Source organism: Amblyraja radiata, chromosome 12 (assembly GCF_010909765.2).
Source record: "Amblyraja radiata isolate CabotCenter1 chromosome 12, sAmbRad1.1.pri, whole genome shotgun sequence".
NCBI lineage: Eukaryota > Metazoa > Chordata > Chondrichthyes > Rajiformes > Rajidae > Amblyraja > Amblyraja radiata.
Window position 1 is genome coordinate 8,147,507 of NC_045967.1, and position 13,444 is coordinate 8,160,950.

Consider the following 13,444-nt stretch of genomic DNA (forward strand, 5'->3'; position numbering starts at 1 on the left):
ATTCAGCCCCTTGAGTCTGTGCCAGTTTACAATGCATTGCTATCAGCTCCATCCCCTCACATTTCTCTGTGAGCTATTCTCTTTCCCATGCCCATCCTTCATTCTCCTGCCAGCCACGTACAATAGGGGCAATTTACATTTGTCAATTGACCTGTCAGCACATTCCTGGGGCAGAGGAGAAAACGAGCATCCAGGGAAAGCCAAAGGGTCACGGGGAGAATGTGCAAACTAGCACTGAGGTGGGGTTCAACCCCAAGTGGTTGAGGCTCTGCAGCAGGTAGGAAGGAACTGCAGATGCTGGTTTAAACCGAAGCAAGGCACAAATGCTGGAGTAACTCGGCGGGACAGACAGCATCTTTGGAGAAAAGGAATAGGTGACGTTTCAGGTCGAGACCTTTCCTCAGACTACCTGCTGTGTACTGACCCATGTAAATAACGCCCCATCAGTATCCGTGTCTCATTTTACCAGTGACACATTCCATACTTCACTTTAGCTTCTCTCTATACATACAGATCCTCCTTGTAGCTTATTCTTTCAATACCCTCCATAGTCTCGACCTCAGTTTTGCACTCCTCAACCCTCTTTTCAAGGGAAAGATACCAGTCTGTTTATCTCTTCAGTGATAAGTCAAACTTAATACTTCCGCCGCTGTTTTTTGTAAATTTATTTTGTACTGCTTCATTACCTCTCTAAATTTTGATACGATTGAACATCAAGAATTGCGCTGCAAGTGGTCCTATCACTTTAGAAGTCAGCCCTATGTTTTGTTTTCTATTATAGTGACCCCATTTCATCCATTGATACCTAAAGGAATTAATTAATGTATGAGTTTGTTTTTCCAACCTAGTTAGATTGTCTTTTCAGAGTAAGATATTATAGAAGCATAGAAACACACAAAATGGGTGCAGGAGGAAGCCATTCGGCCCTTCGAGCCAGCACCGCCATTCATTGTGATCATGGCTGATCATCACCAATCAATAACCCGTGCCTGCCTTCTCCCCATATTCCACCAGCCCCTAGAGCTCTATCTAAATCTCTCTTAAATCCATCCAGTAACTTGGCCTCCACTGCCCTCTGTGGCAGGGAATTCCACAAATTCATAACTCTCTGGGTGAAAACGTTTTTTCTCACCTTAGTCTTAAATGGCCTCCCCTTTATTCTAAGATTGTGGCCCCTGGTTCTGGACCCGCCCAACATTGGGAACATTTTTCCTGCATCTAGCTTGTCCAGTCCTTTTATAATTGTATATGTTTCTATAAGATACCCCCTCATCGTTCTAAACTCCAGTGAATTATCTCCTTACTTCTTTTACTTAGATGAATTTCATTGTGTGTCTCTGTGTTCACATTCATTTAATAATTGTATGCCTGTTCTGCAATGTTACTAAAGATCTGTTGCAGTCTTCCCTGCTACTACTCATTTTTCCACTGCCATAATGAAATATTAAGCACAAGTTCAGTGATTGTAGCATAATGAAATATTAAGCACAAGTTCAGTGATTGTAGCATAATGAAATATTAAGCACAAGTTCAGTTCCAGATTATTAATGTAAATTATGAACAACTTTGGTCTCAGCACTAATCCTTGTAGGGCCCTACTTTTCACCAACAGAGTTTCCGAACAGCTTCTCTTTCCACCTGCCATCTGCCTCTTATCCTGAACTAGCTCCTTGTTCTTCTAGTGCTTCCCTGCTTCAGCATGTCCTGATCTCATTCATAGAATCACAGAGTGATACAGCATGAAAACAGGCCCTTTGTCCCAACACTGGCCAACATGTCCCAGCTACACTAGTCCCACCTGCCTGCATTTGGTTCATATCCCTCCTAACCTGTCCTTTCCATGTGCCGATTCATTTCATTCATTTACCAGATCTCATTCATCTAACAGTTTCTAGTCGAAATCCTCCAGGAAATCTTGATAATTACATTGCCTTTGTCTGTACTTTCTTTTCCCTGCACACTAAAAACTATTAGTTACTAGACCAAGTGCAGACCCGTTGGGTCTGTTCCCCCAATGTGCATTATTTGCTTTGTTCAAAGCATTGCACGTGTGGAGATCATTGAATTTCCTTGTGAAGACTATGGGGAGAAAATTAATTAAAAAATGAACAGAGCTTTAATTACCTGGACAAAGATGGTAGGTCCATTGCTCAGGATTCCAGCATCTGCAGTCCCTTGTGTTTCGACAATACTGTTGTATAGCCAAGACAAGCATATAGCAATTGGCTCAACACTTGCTACACCAACCTCTACCTCAAGTCCAGTCGACCATCTTCTCTTCAGGTTCTTCTGATCAAACCAGGCGGCACTGTGGTGGAGTTACAGCGCCAGAGAGCCAGGTTCCATCCTGACTACAGTTGTTTGTCTGTACGGAGTTTGGATGTTCTCCCTGTAATCTGCGTGGGTTTTCTCCAAGATCTTCGGTTTTCTCTCACATGCCAAAGACCTACAAGTTTGTAGGTTAATTGGCTTGGCATGAATGTAAAATTGCCCCTAGTGAGTGTGGGCTGGTGTTAGTGTGCGGGGATCGCTGGTCAACGCGGATTTGATGGGCTGAAGGGACTGTTTCTGTGTTGTATCTCTGAACTAAACTAAACCACCAATAGCCAAGGAAGCCTTTATTGGATGTGATCCAATCAGTTTTGCCAGATTTGACCAGAGTTGGCTGACTGAGTAAAAGCCTTGGTCCTGCTCAAATTATTTGTCTGTCCTTGTATTTCTTTCTGTTCAAATGCAATTTCCATGGTTTATTGAACAACGTGTGAATTTTTTGAAGTCTCACTTGCTCCAAGTTTCTGTCGGATTTGTCTTTCTCATTTTAATTTCTTATTTTCACAAGTGATGGGAGCAGATAGGATGGAATTTCCTGTATGAGCTCCTATAAACCTATTTTAAAAGTAACGGTGATATCTCTGCTCTGATGCTACCACTGTGTATCACTGCGTTGAGTGACTGCTCATAAGTGCTGGAGCAGAATTAGGCCATTCAGCCCATCTAGTCTATCCACGCCTTTCAATCATGGCAATCGATCTCTCCCTCGTAACACCATTCTCCTGCCTTCCCAAAACCCCTGACTAATCAATAATCTATCTCTTTCTACCTTTAAAATATCCATCGACAGCCTCCACAGTCTTCTGTGGCTATGAATTCCACAGATTCACTACCCTCTGACTAACAAAATTCCTTCTCATCACCTTCCTAAAGTAACATCCTTTAATCCTGAGGCTATACTCTCTATGAACCATACTATATGTCCCTAGTCTCTCCCACTAGTGGAAACATCCTCTCCGCGTCCCCTTTATGAGACGGTGCATTGAAGCCCTTTCAGAGAAAGCCTTTGTTTTATATTCAGCACTAGGTTTATCACCAGGGTCACCTGGAACAAGCAGAGAGAGAATCTTAAATTGGTGATAGGGCTGCACTCTACCCACCTTTTCTTCATCCCATTTCTCCCTATAATGTCACAGACTGGCTGTGACCTCCTTCTAGTGACCCAGCTGTAAGGAGATCTAAATGAGAGTCAAGGAGACTTCACACCCTTGAGACTGTTCAGGGCATGTCTTGGCATTTTGGAGATTATGATTTTTGTTGGGCGAGTCTAAAGGGCCTGTCCCACTTACACAATTTTTTTCGGCGACTTGCCGGCACCCGTCATAGTTGCAGCAGGTCTCCGAAAATTTTCAACATGTTGAAAATCCAGCGACGACCAGAAAAAGGTCCAACTCTTTGGGTGAATACTCATGACCATACAGGCGTCATCCCGCGAAAAATACCTTTTTGAAATTTCTCGGCGACCTGCTGCGACTATGACAGGTGCCGGTAAGTTGCCGGAAAAAAATCGCGTAAGTGGGACAGGCCCATAAGACTCACTTTTCCCTGGCTCATTTGGTGGAGGGTTTTTTTCTTCAACTATTTGCCGCTTCACCTGCTTGAAAAGGAAGCATTCATTCCTTTCGCAATCTTGGCACGTCCAAAGGTTCTTTGCAACCAAATTAGCATTCAAGTAAACAAAGTCACTGTTGCAAGGTAGGAATCTGAACAGCCAACTTAGACATGGCAAGGTTCCTTGATCTGCAGTTTAGTGAAGTCTTGAATGTCAGGATTACCCAATGCACGAGAAAGCCAATTGAGCATTGCTTTAATGTCAAAATGCAGATGAGAATTTGAATCCAGTAAGTTCCCTAAAAAGGCAATGTGGTAACTGGAGGGATAACATTCGGGCTAGACACCAGGGATAAGCCTCTTACATTTTCTTGAAACAGTGGAATGCGATTTTTTGCATCTACCGTATTAACATTGTTCCGAGAGATAGCACAGTGCACACTTGGTACTGCATTAGAGCATTAGGGGCGGCCCAGTGGCACAGCCAATAGAGCTACTGCTTCACAGTGCCAGAGTCATGGGTTCGATCCTGACCTTGTGGGGTGTCTGTGAACTGTTTGCACATTCTTCTTAGGTGCCTCCGGGTACTCCAGTTTCTTCCTACATCCCAAAGACGCGCGCATTAGTAGGTTTGTAAAATTGCCCCTTGTGTGTAGGGAATGGAAAAGAAAGTGGAATGACTTAAAACTGGTGTGAGCTGGTGACCTATGGCTAGCATGGACCAAAGAGCCTGTTTCCATGTTCTATCTCTGAACTAAATTCTAAATGATTGCTGGGGTTTTTTTCTTCTGAAGCCTATTGAAACTGCAAATTTCCGGCATAAGGTCATGGCTACCAAAATGACTGGTTAATCAGTTTGTATTGTGGGCTAAAACAAAGAATTTCCCGGGGTTATTTGAAATCATGTTTTAAACTCAACTAACAGAATTTTCCTTTGACATTGCATTTGAGAGACAGCACCTTTGATTACACAGCTCTCCACTGGAAAGCAAAACCAGGTTATACATTTAAGTGTGCAGAAAGGAACTGCAGATGCTGGTATACACCAGTGATAGACACAAAGTGCTGGAGTAACTCAGTGGGTCAGGCAGCATCTCTGGAGAACAAGGATGGGTGACATAAGAGTTGGAGGCCCGAGAAAGCAAACGTTACTGTGGTACTGGGTCTGGGTTAGGATGTGGTCGTGGAGTTGGAGGTTTCGACCCGAAACGTTGCCTATTTCCTTCGCTCCATAGATGCTGCCTCACCCGCTGAGTTTCTCCAGCATTCTTGTCTACCTTGGATGACATAAGAAGTGTCCCGACCCAAAACGTCACCCATCCTTTTTCTCCAGAGATAATCATAAGATCATAAGTAATAGGAGCAGAATTCGGCCCATCAACTCTACTCTGCCCTTCAATCATGGCTGGCCGATTTCTCCCTCCTAACCCCATTATCCTGCTTTCTCCTCATAACCTCTGACACCCGTACTAATCAAGAATTTATACGGGCTGTCCCACTGCGGCAACCTAATCCGCGAGTTCAAAAGAGTGTCTTCGACCTTCAAGCTCGAGGGCACTCGCCTGAAAAACATCGAGCTGGATCGACCATCAGTGATGAAATCGTGAGCTGGATCGACTGACCCCACACACACACACAAACACATCACAAAGGCGGGGCCAGGGAAAGCGGGGGAGTGCTGTCTGAAATCATACTCACGTTGAAGAGGAAGGTTAAAGACGGCTGCACAGTGTACGGTAAGTCCTTTAGAGAGCGCAGGTGGAGGGGGGGGAGAAGGGGAGAGACACTTTTAAGAAGTATAATAAAGTTTAGCGGGCATTTAACTTTCTGGTCGGTTTTCCTTGGTCCTGAAAACTCCAATGAGCCAATCAGAATGCCCGGTCAGCGAAGGAGATTGCCTACGGCTGCCCTCGACTGCCTGTGAGTAAATAGCGACCCCACTCCACTGCGAGCTCAAAACAACCATGCCAACCAATATTTACTCGCACAGAATTTTTTCAACACGCTGAAAAATTTTCCGCGACCTAGCTGAGGTCACGAGTATTCGAGAACTTCCCTTGAGCATGAAGGAGAGTTCCAGTGACCTCATAGGACCTTCTAGGACCACGTGTGTCCACCATGCTGCGAGTTTGAGTCAAGGGCAAACTCTTCTAAACTCGCAGATTGGGTCGCCGCAGTGGGACAGCCCCTTATCTATGTCTGCCTTAAACATATCCACTAACTTGGCCTCCACAGCCTTCTGTGGCAGAATTCCACAGATTCACCACCCTCTGACTAGAAACTAGTCTGATAATTAATCTAATTAGTAGAGCATTAGTAATAATCTAATCTAATCATCTAATTAGTAGATGCTGCCTGACCTGCTGAGTTGCTCCTGCACTTTGTGTCTGTCTAAAATCTTTCAGCCTGGGATGGGTCCATGAACTCAGAACTGAGATTTCTCCCATCCAAAATACAATTGGCAAATAAAATATGATGGAATTATCAGTCCAGTTATACAAATTAATTCCCATTTGGATTTGGAGGCAAGCATGTGCTTCATGAATTCTTGTTATATTCTCATGTCTATTTTTCTCTTTGCAAGTGAGAAAATAGATTGTGCTATGCCAGTAACCTTCCAAAATGGTGTGTCATCAATCTATAAACTGAGCATTGATTCCATCAGCCATTTAACAAAGTTCCTACATTAAATAAGCTTCATTAGTTTTTCAGTGGGCAATATATTTCCAGTCTGTGTCATCTGGTGCAGACACACCCTTTGTATCACTCAAATCCCTCCATACAAAAGGGTGAAGACAGCCCAGCTTTAGGAGCCTACCAGTATTACCTTGCACATGGTTCATTTCCTGGCAGCCAGCTTCACAATCTCATTGTCAGGCAGATTCCCAAATTAGCCATTAGGCAAGGATTTGCAATAACCCTTTGTCTGGAATTGTCTGCGATTTGAGGGGAAGAATTTTCTTGTCACACAGTGTGTTCATCAGGGACTGATGAGTATTTGGAAGGAAACATTCTAGTCTAGATCACGAATGCTGCCTTCTGATGATCAGTGATTTGCACTTGATGAACTAATACCCTTTCATTATAGTCCCATGTCTGCAAATGGTGCCAAGAACGCAATAATAACAGGCTGCTTGAGCCACGCGATGTGGGGAGAAGATGATGTTCGTGTCCCTGGACACTATGTTCTGCTGCATTGAACTTCTGTGATAATTAAGCTGACCCCATGTATTGTATTATTCCCAGTTGGCACTCCTTAGTATATCTTTGCGCAAATACTTCTTGGTCAACCTTCAGTCATGGAAGGACCACCACACTGGGTTAAAAGGTCATATAGAATAAAAGATGACCACTTGCTCCATTGTGCCCATGCTGAATCTATGACTGATCTACTTCATTTAAACCTATTTCCCTGGGAAATCCCTACAGCCTTGCAAATGTCAACGATCCCGTCAAATGCCTTTGCTTTAGATCGTCCCCCATTCCTCGAATCTTTAGTGCAATGGGAATTTCTTGAGGAGTAAAGGGTTAAAAGATGTCAAAAATGAAGTAGAGTAGGAAAAAAAAAAAACATTTTTAGAAGAACATAATATGATATAGACATCTTCCTGGAGTTAGCAGTGATGGAGACTGGTGTTTGGCTCTGGAATTGGTTCAGTTGTACTGCTGTCAAATGAAGTAGGGATTTTCCACTTGTTAGCCTGTTATTAAGCAATTGCCTCTTGAAGAACAAGTACAAACTTGGCCAATTAGACTTGAAAAGATTCATGTTCTTTAATTCTCGGTCCATCCTTTCCCCTTTCCCCTTCCCGGTTTCCGACCAGTCTGTGTCCACGATTGCATTTTATCTTTATTTGCTTTGTTCTCACCTTCTCCCAGCTAACAATGATCTATTCTACATTTTTCTTGAACACTCATCTCTTTCCATGTTTCATTTTCAAACCTTACACTTCTTTATATCTGTGTCTCCCACTCCCCTGACTCTCAGTCTGAAGAATGGTCTCGACCCGAAACATCACCCATTCCTTCTCTCCAGAGATGCTGCCCGTCCCGCTGAGTTACTCCAGCATTTTGTGTCTTATCTTCGGTGTAAAGCAGCATCTGCAGTGCCATGATTTGTTTGTGCTTTTAGGCTCAATTTATGCTCAATCAGCTCTTCTTGATTGGGGTGGCTTGAAGAGTGAGCAGCAGATTTCTTGCTACTAAACCATTAGAGTGTATGTGCTCAATGAATCATCCTACCACTGCTCTCTGGTTGTGGTAGGATGATTCAGTTGCCTGATAACAGCTGGGAAGAAACTGTCCCTGAATCTGCAGCCTGACTTTCTGCTAATGTGCCTTGAGCAGATTTTTTGTACATCAGCTCATCTCATGCACAGAGCATGTATGGCATCCCATGCAAACACACTGTAAGTGCCCAGTCACATTGTTGGTTACATTTCTTTGCTGTCTGTAAGAATAAGAAGTGTAGACTTTCCAGGACAGGTTGTGGTCCGTGATTCCATTGCATTGAGGGGTTTAAGTGGGTGGGTGTGTAAAGTGTAATACACAATAGGCCTCAATGATGGGCATTGGTAATAATGGGCAGCATTGGGCAGCACAGTAGCACAGCAGTAGAGTTGCTGGAGGGGATTTATCGAAGTCGCTGCCTCAAAAAGGCTGGCAGTATCATCAAAGACCCACACCATCCTGGCCACACACTCATCTCCCTGCTACCTTCAGGTAGAAGGTACAGGAGCCTGAAGACTGCAACGACCAGGTTCAGGAATAGCTACTTCCCCACAGCCATCAGGCTATTAAACCTGGCTCGGACAAAACTCTGAACATTAATAACCCATTATTTGTTATTTGCAGTTTATTTATTCATGTGTTTTGTAGTCAATGCCTATTATGTTCTGTGTGCTGAAGCAAAGCAAGAATGTCATTGTCGTATCAGGGACACATGACAATAAACTTGAACTTGAACTTGAACTTGAACTTGAACTTATAGCGCCAGAGACCCGGGTTTGATCCTAACCTGGGTGCTGTCTGTAGGGAGTTTGTATATTCTCATTGTGACTTGCGTGGGCTGTCTTTGGGAGCTCTAGTTTCCTCCCACACTCCAAAGACGTGTGGATTTAAATTGTCCCTAGCGTTTGAGTTTAGTTTATTGTAGCGTGTACCGATGTGCAGTGAAAAACCTTAGTTGCGTGCTAACTAGTCAGTGGAATGTGTGTGTAGGATAATGCTAATGTATGGGAATTGCTGGTCGGCATGGACTCAGTGGGCCAAATAACCTGTTTCCATGTTGTATCTCTAAACTAAACTAAATTAAATCTTGTGGAAACTATTTATTGCACGCTGAGAATGTAACAGATGTGTTTATAAGGCTAACATAGACAGCATTCTCTCATTCACCACAAACGTACAGTACCTTATGCAGCTGTTTTATTCCAAAACAAGCCATTTGATTTGTTTGCTTATATTAGTATGTACAGACTGGAATAACTACACAGTATATTTACTCAGAGGGACTTATTCATGTTATTGTGTAGGGCGTGTTCTGCATTCTCTGATAGTCCAGGAATGTGTTTGTGTGATTATGTATCAGGCTGGGTTCAATATTACCACACTAGTAGTTGGATCACAAGGCTGAGTGTCCAAGCCCTACTCTGAGTGTATCAGTGCGGTAACTCCATCACAAGGGACAGCTGTATTGTGAAAGGTGCTGTCCAACGACTGAGAGCCATGCTTCTGATAACTCACTCACGCAGGTGCTAAAAGTGCCTACAGATAGTATGCAGCATAAAATGTCAGTTTTGCTTCTCACATAGTGTATGCTCAGTTCAGTTTAGTGTCGCTTGCTGTCACGTAATTGTCAGATTACAAGCAGTTGTTGGCTTTTCTGTTTCAATCACCGCCTACACAGAAAATCGGATGGGTCTTGCTTCTGAAGAAGTGTCTCGACCCGAAACGTCCCCATTCCTTCTCTCCAGAGATGCTGCCTGTCCCGCTGAGTTACTCCAGCTTTTTGTGTCTATCTTCGGTTTAAACCAGCATCAGCAGTTCCTTCCCACACACTAGATAGGTCTCGACAAGTGAATAATATTGCCCAGAGCACTGGTGAGGATTCGGCCCATCTCTTCACATTTATTTTTCATATGATGCCAAATTCTGGCGACTCTTGTATGTAATCCCAGTGGACTATTTCTATGCACTTTGTACTAATCGGGGATTGTTACAGTTATAGTTTAGTTTACTGTCACATGTACCGAGGTACAGTGAAAAGCTTTTGTTGCGTGCTACCCAATCAGCGGATCAGTCGAAGGATGTAGGCAAGGTACTAAACGAGTACTCTGCATCTGCATTCCCCAAACAGGAAGACATGGAAGATAGCAAGATCAGTGTGGGGAATACTAATATGCTAGGACAGATCAAGGAGATGATGCTGGAGGTCTTAGGCATGCTTCGGTCTGGCAACACTTTACTGCACTGTATGCAACAAAAACAAACTGTACATGTACACTGTACATCTGCACGTGATAATAAAGAACCATTGAGCATAGATAAGGCCTTGGTTTAATCTCCCCTCTAACAGTGCTCCAAATATCCAATCCGTGCACTGGAAAGATACCGACATTTTGATCCGTCGAGTTCATCCAGTGAATTTTCTTTTTTCTCCCTCACCATTTTCACATCTGCATTTAGTTTAGTTTAGTTTAGTTTAGAGGTACAGCCGGAAACAGGCCCTTCAGCCCACCGAGCCCGGGCAGACCAGCGATCCCCGTGCATTAACACCATCCCTACACACACCAAGGACAATTTAGTGCCAATTGGAATGTGGGTGGAAACCAGAGTTCCCGGAGGAAACCCACGCAGGTCATGGGGACAATGTAATAACTCTGTACAGATAAGCACCCGTAGTCAGGATGGAACCCGGATATCTGGCACCGTAAGGCAGCAACTCCACCGCTGCGCCACCGTGCATTCTACTGGGTCTTGCACAAAATTTGTGTTTGTGTTTCCAGAGGGAAATCGAAACACAGCCTGATGAATCACAGATTTGAGTGCAATGTTCTGTACCATATTGACCTGTTGAAGGACCTGGTGCCTTTACTTGGATCAATGTTGCACAGTTGAAATGGTTCTGAGGTTTGGATGTAATGACTTACATTCGGAGTCCATGTCGATTACTCAAGCAAATGGCAAATATCTTGCCATTACTTGAGATATGAGGAAATGGGCCTTATCATCATCACTTTTGTTTTAAATACACACGCTCTGAGTATTTCACGACCTCTCTAGAGATTATTCATTTTGGTGTTGCTGAGTTTAACCCGGGCAGTATCCATTGCTCATCACTCACACTTGTGAGCAGAGGGGGTTCCTATTTACATGAGTTTGTTTCCAAATGCATGGCACAATACATAGTTGTTGCAACACTTTTCTCATCCAAGGCATGTCAGAGCCAGGAAAGCTAGGAAAGGATGTTTGCAATCTGTTTCCGTTGCTTCTCATGACAATTCCGTGAATCGTAATGCAGAAGCGGAGAATGTTGTTTCAAACCTTGGCCAAAGTTTGTAAATTTCAGGACAGCTTGGATGTAAACCAGACTTCTGTGCGTGAAACTGGGTGAGTCCATCCAAAACATCCGCCTGCTTTTGGCACGGTTAAGAGAAGTGCTCTGTAGTTGCAGCAATGGAGACCTGCCATCTAGACCATGGTGAAATGTCACTGGGACATTTAACTGGAGGCAGATTTGGTCTGGCATCAAACTTGGCTCTTCCCAATTTTCCGAGCATAGAACTATTTAGGTTAACTTTCTGGCCTTTTGTCCCTCTATCTAATTGCACACCTAACATGGAGTGGCTGAACTCGGCAAAATAAGTTGGCCTAAATCATCTTCATATGCAACAGGTTGAACTGCCAAACAAGAGTTCCAGGAACATTTCCACTTTACAAACCACAGCATTTTTTAAATCACTATTTCTATGCATGCATTCCAAACTTTTGCACTCTGTGTTCCTTCCTATTCTGATTAGTATCTTATGCATGTGAAAGAACACAATGTGTTGGAATAACCCAGTGGGTCAGGAGTTTGCCAACTTCTCTTGTGCAGCTCAGTCACCCACATGTTCGGTGTGCTATTAGATGGTCTTTGCGCTGAAGTGGACATGGATAGGTGATGTTTCAAGTCCAGACTCGTCTTCAGAACCGAAATGTCATCTATCCATGTCCTCCAGAAATGCTGCCTGAGCCGCTGAGTTACTCCAGCACTTTGTGTTCCTTGCGAGACCCCAGTATAAGATGGGTCTCCACTCTTATGCATGTGACTGGGTAGCTTCAATAATAACCCTTTATTAACTGCAAGGATAATGACCCTGAAGACAGACACCAAAAGCTGGAGTAACTCAGCGGGACAGACAGCATCTCTGGAGAGAAGGAATGGGTGACATTTGGGGTCAAGACCATTCTAACCCCTGTCATGCTGTAACCTTTACTACCATGGCAACACATCACCACCAGAAGAAAGGATATTTATTTATGCCATGCTTTCTCAATCATGTTATAAAATCAATATGCATTTTAGCTGGTGGAGCTGAGGAATGAAACAGCCAACTCTGAGAACCCAAATGCAAGAAGTAAATTGAGTGACTGCTCACTACAAGTGATTCAACACTTGCTGACAATTTTGCTTGTCCCTGTGATGTGACTGTGATTTGTCCACCCCAGTGTACCTAATTTGAGGAAGGACATTCTTGCTATTGAGGGAATGCAGCGTAGGTTTACAAGGTTAATTCCCGGGATGGCGGGACTGTCATATGCTGAGAGAATAGAAACATAGAAACATAGAAATTAGGTGCAGGAGTAGGCCATTCGGCCCTTCGAGCCTGCACCGCCATTCAATATGATCATGGCTGATCATCCAACTCAGTATCCCGTACCTGCCTGCTCTCCATACCCTCTGATCCCCTTAGCCACAAGGGCCACATCTAACTCCCTCTTAAATATAGCCAATGAACTGGCCTCGACTACCCTCTGTGGCAGAGAGTTCCAGAGATTCACCACTCTCTGTGTGAAAAAAGTTCTTCTCATCTCGGTTTTAAATGATTTCCCCCTTATCCTTAAGCTGTGACCCCTTGTCCTGGACTTCCCCAACATCGGGAGCAATCTTCCTGCATCTAGCCTGTCCAACCCCTTAAGAATTTTGTAAGTTTCTATAAGATCCCCTCTCAATCTCCTAAATTCTAGAGAGTATAAATCAAGTCTATCCAGTCTTTCTTCATAAGACAGTCCTGACATCCCAGGAATCAGTCTGGTGAACCTTCTCTGCACTCCCTCTATGGCAATAATGTCCTTCCTCAGATTTGGAGACCAAAACTGTACGCAATACTCCAGGTGTGGTCTCACCAAGACCCTGTACAACTGCAGTAGAACCACCCTGCTCCTATACTCAAATCCTTTTGCTATGAAAGCTAACATACCATTCGCTGAAAGCTAACATACCATTCGCGGTGGGGAAGGTGTGGGGGGGGGGGGGGGGGGGGGGGGGGGGAACGACTCCAAATCCAAGACCCACAGT

General features: G+C 43.9%; 1 protein-coding gene across 7 annotated transcripts in view; it reads left to right on the forward strand.

The window, feature by feature from the left end:
• Positions 1-13,444, forward strand: part of col4a6 (collagen type IV alpha 6 chain) — a 394,735-nt gene that overhangs the window by 185,063 nt on the left and 196,228 nt on the right. The window lies entirely within an intron of this gene.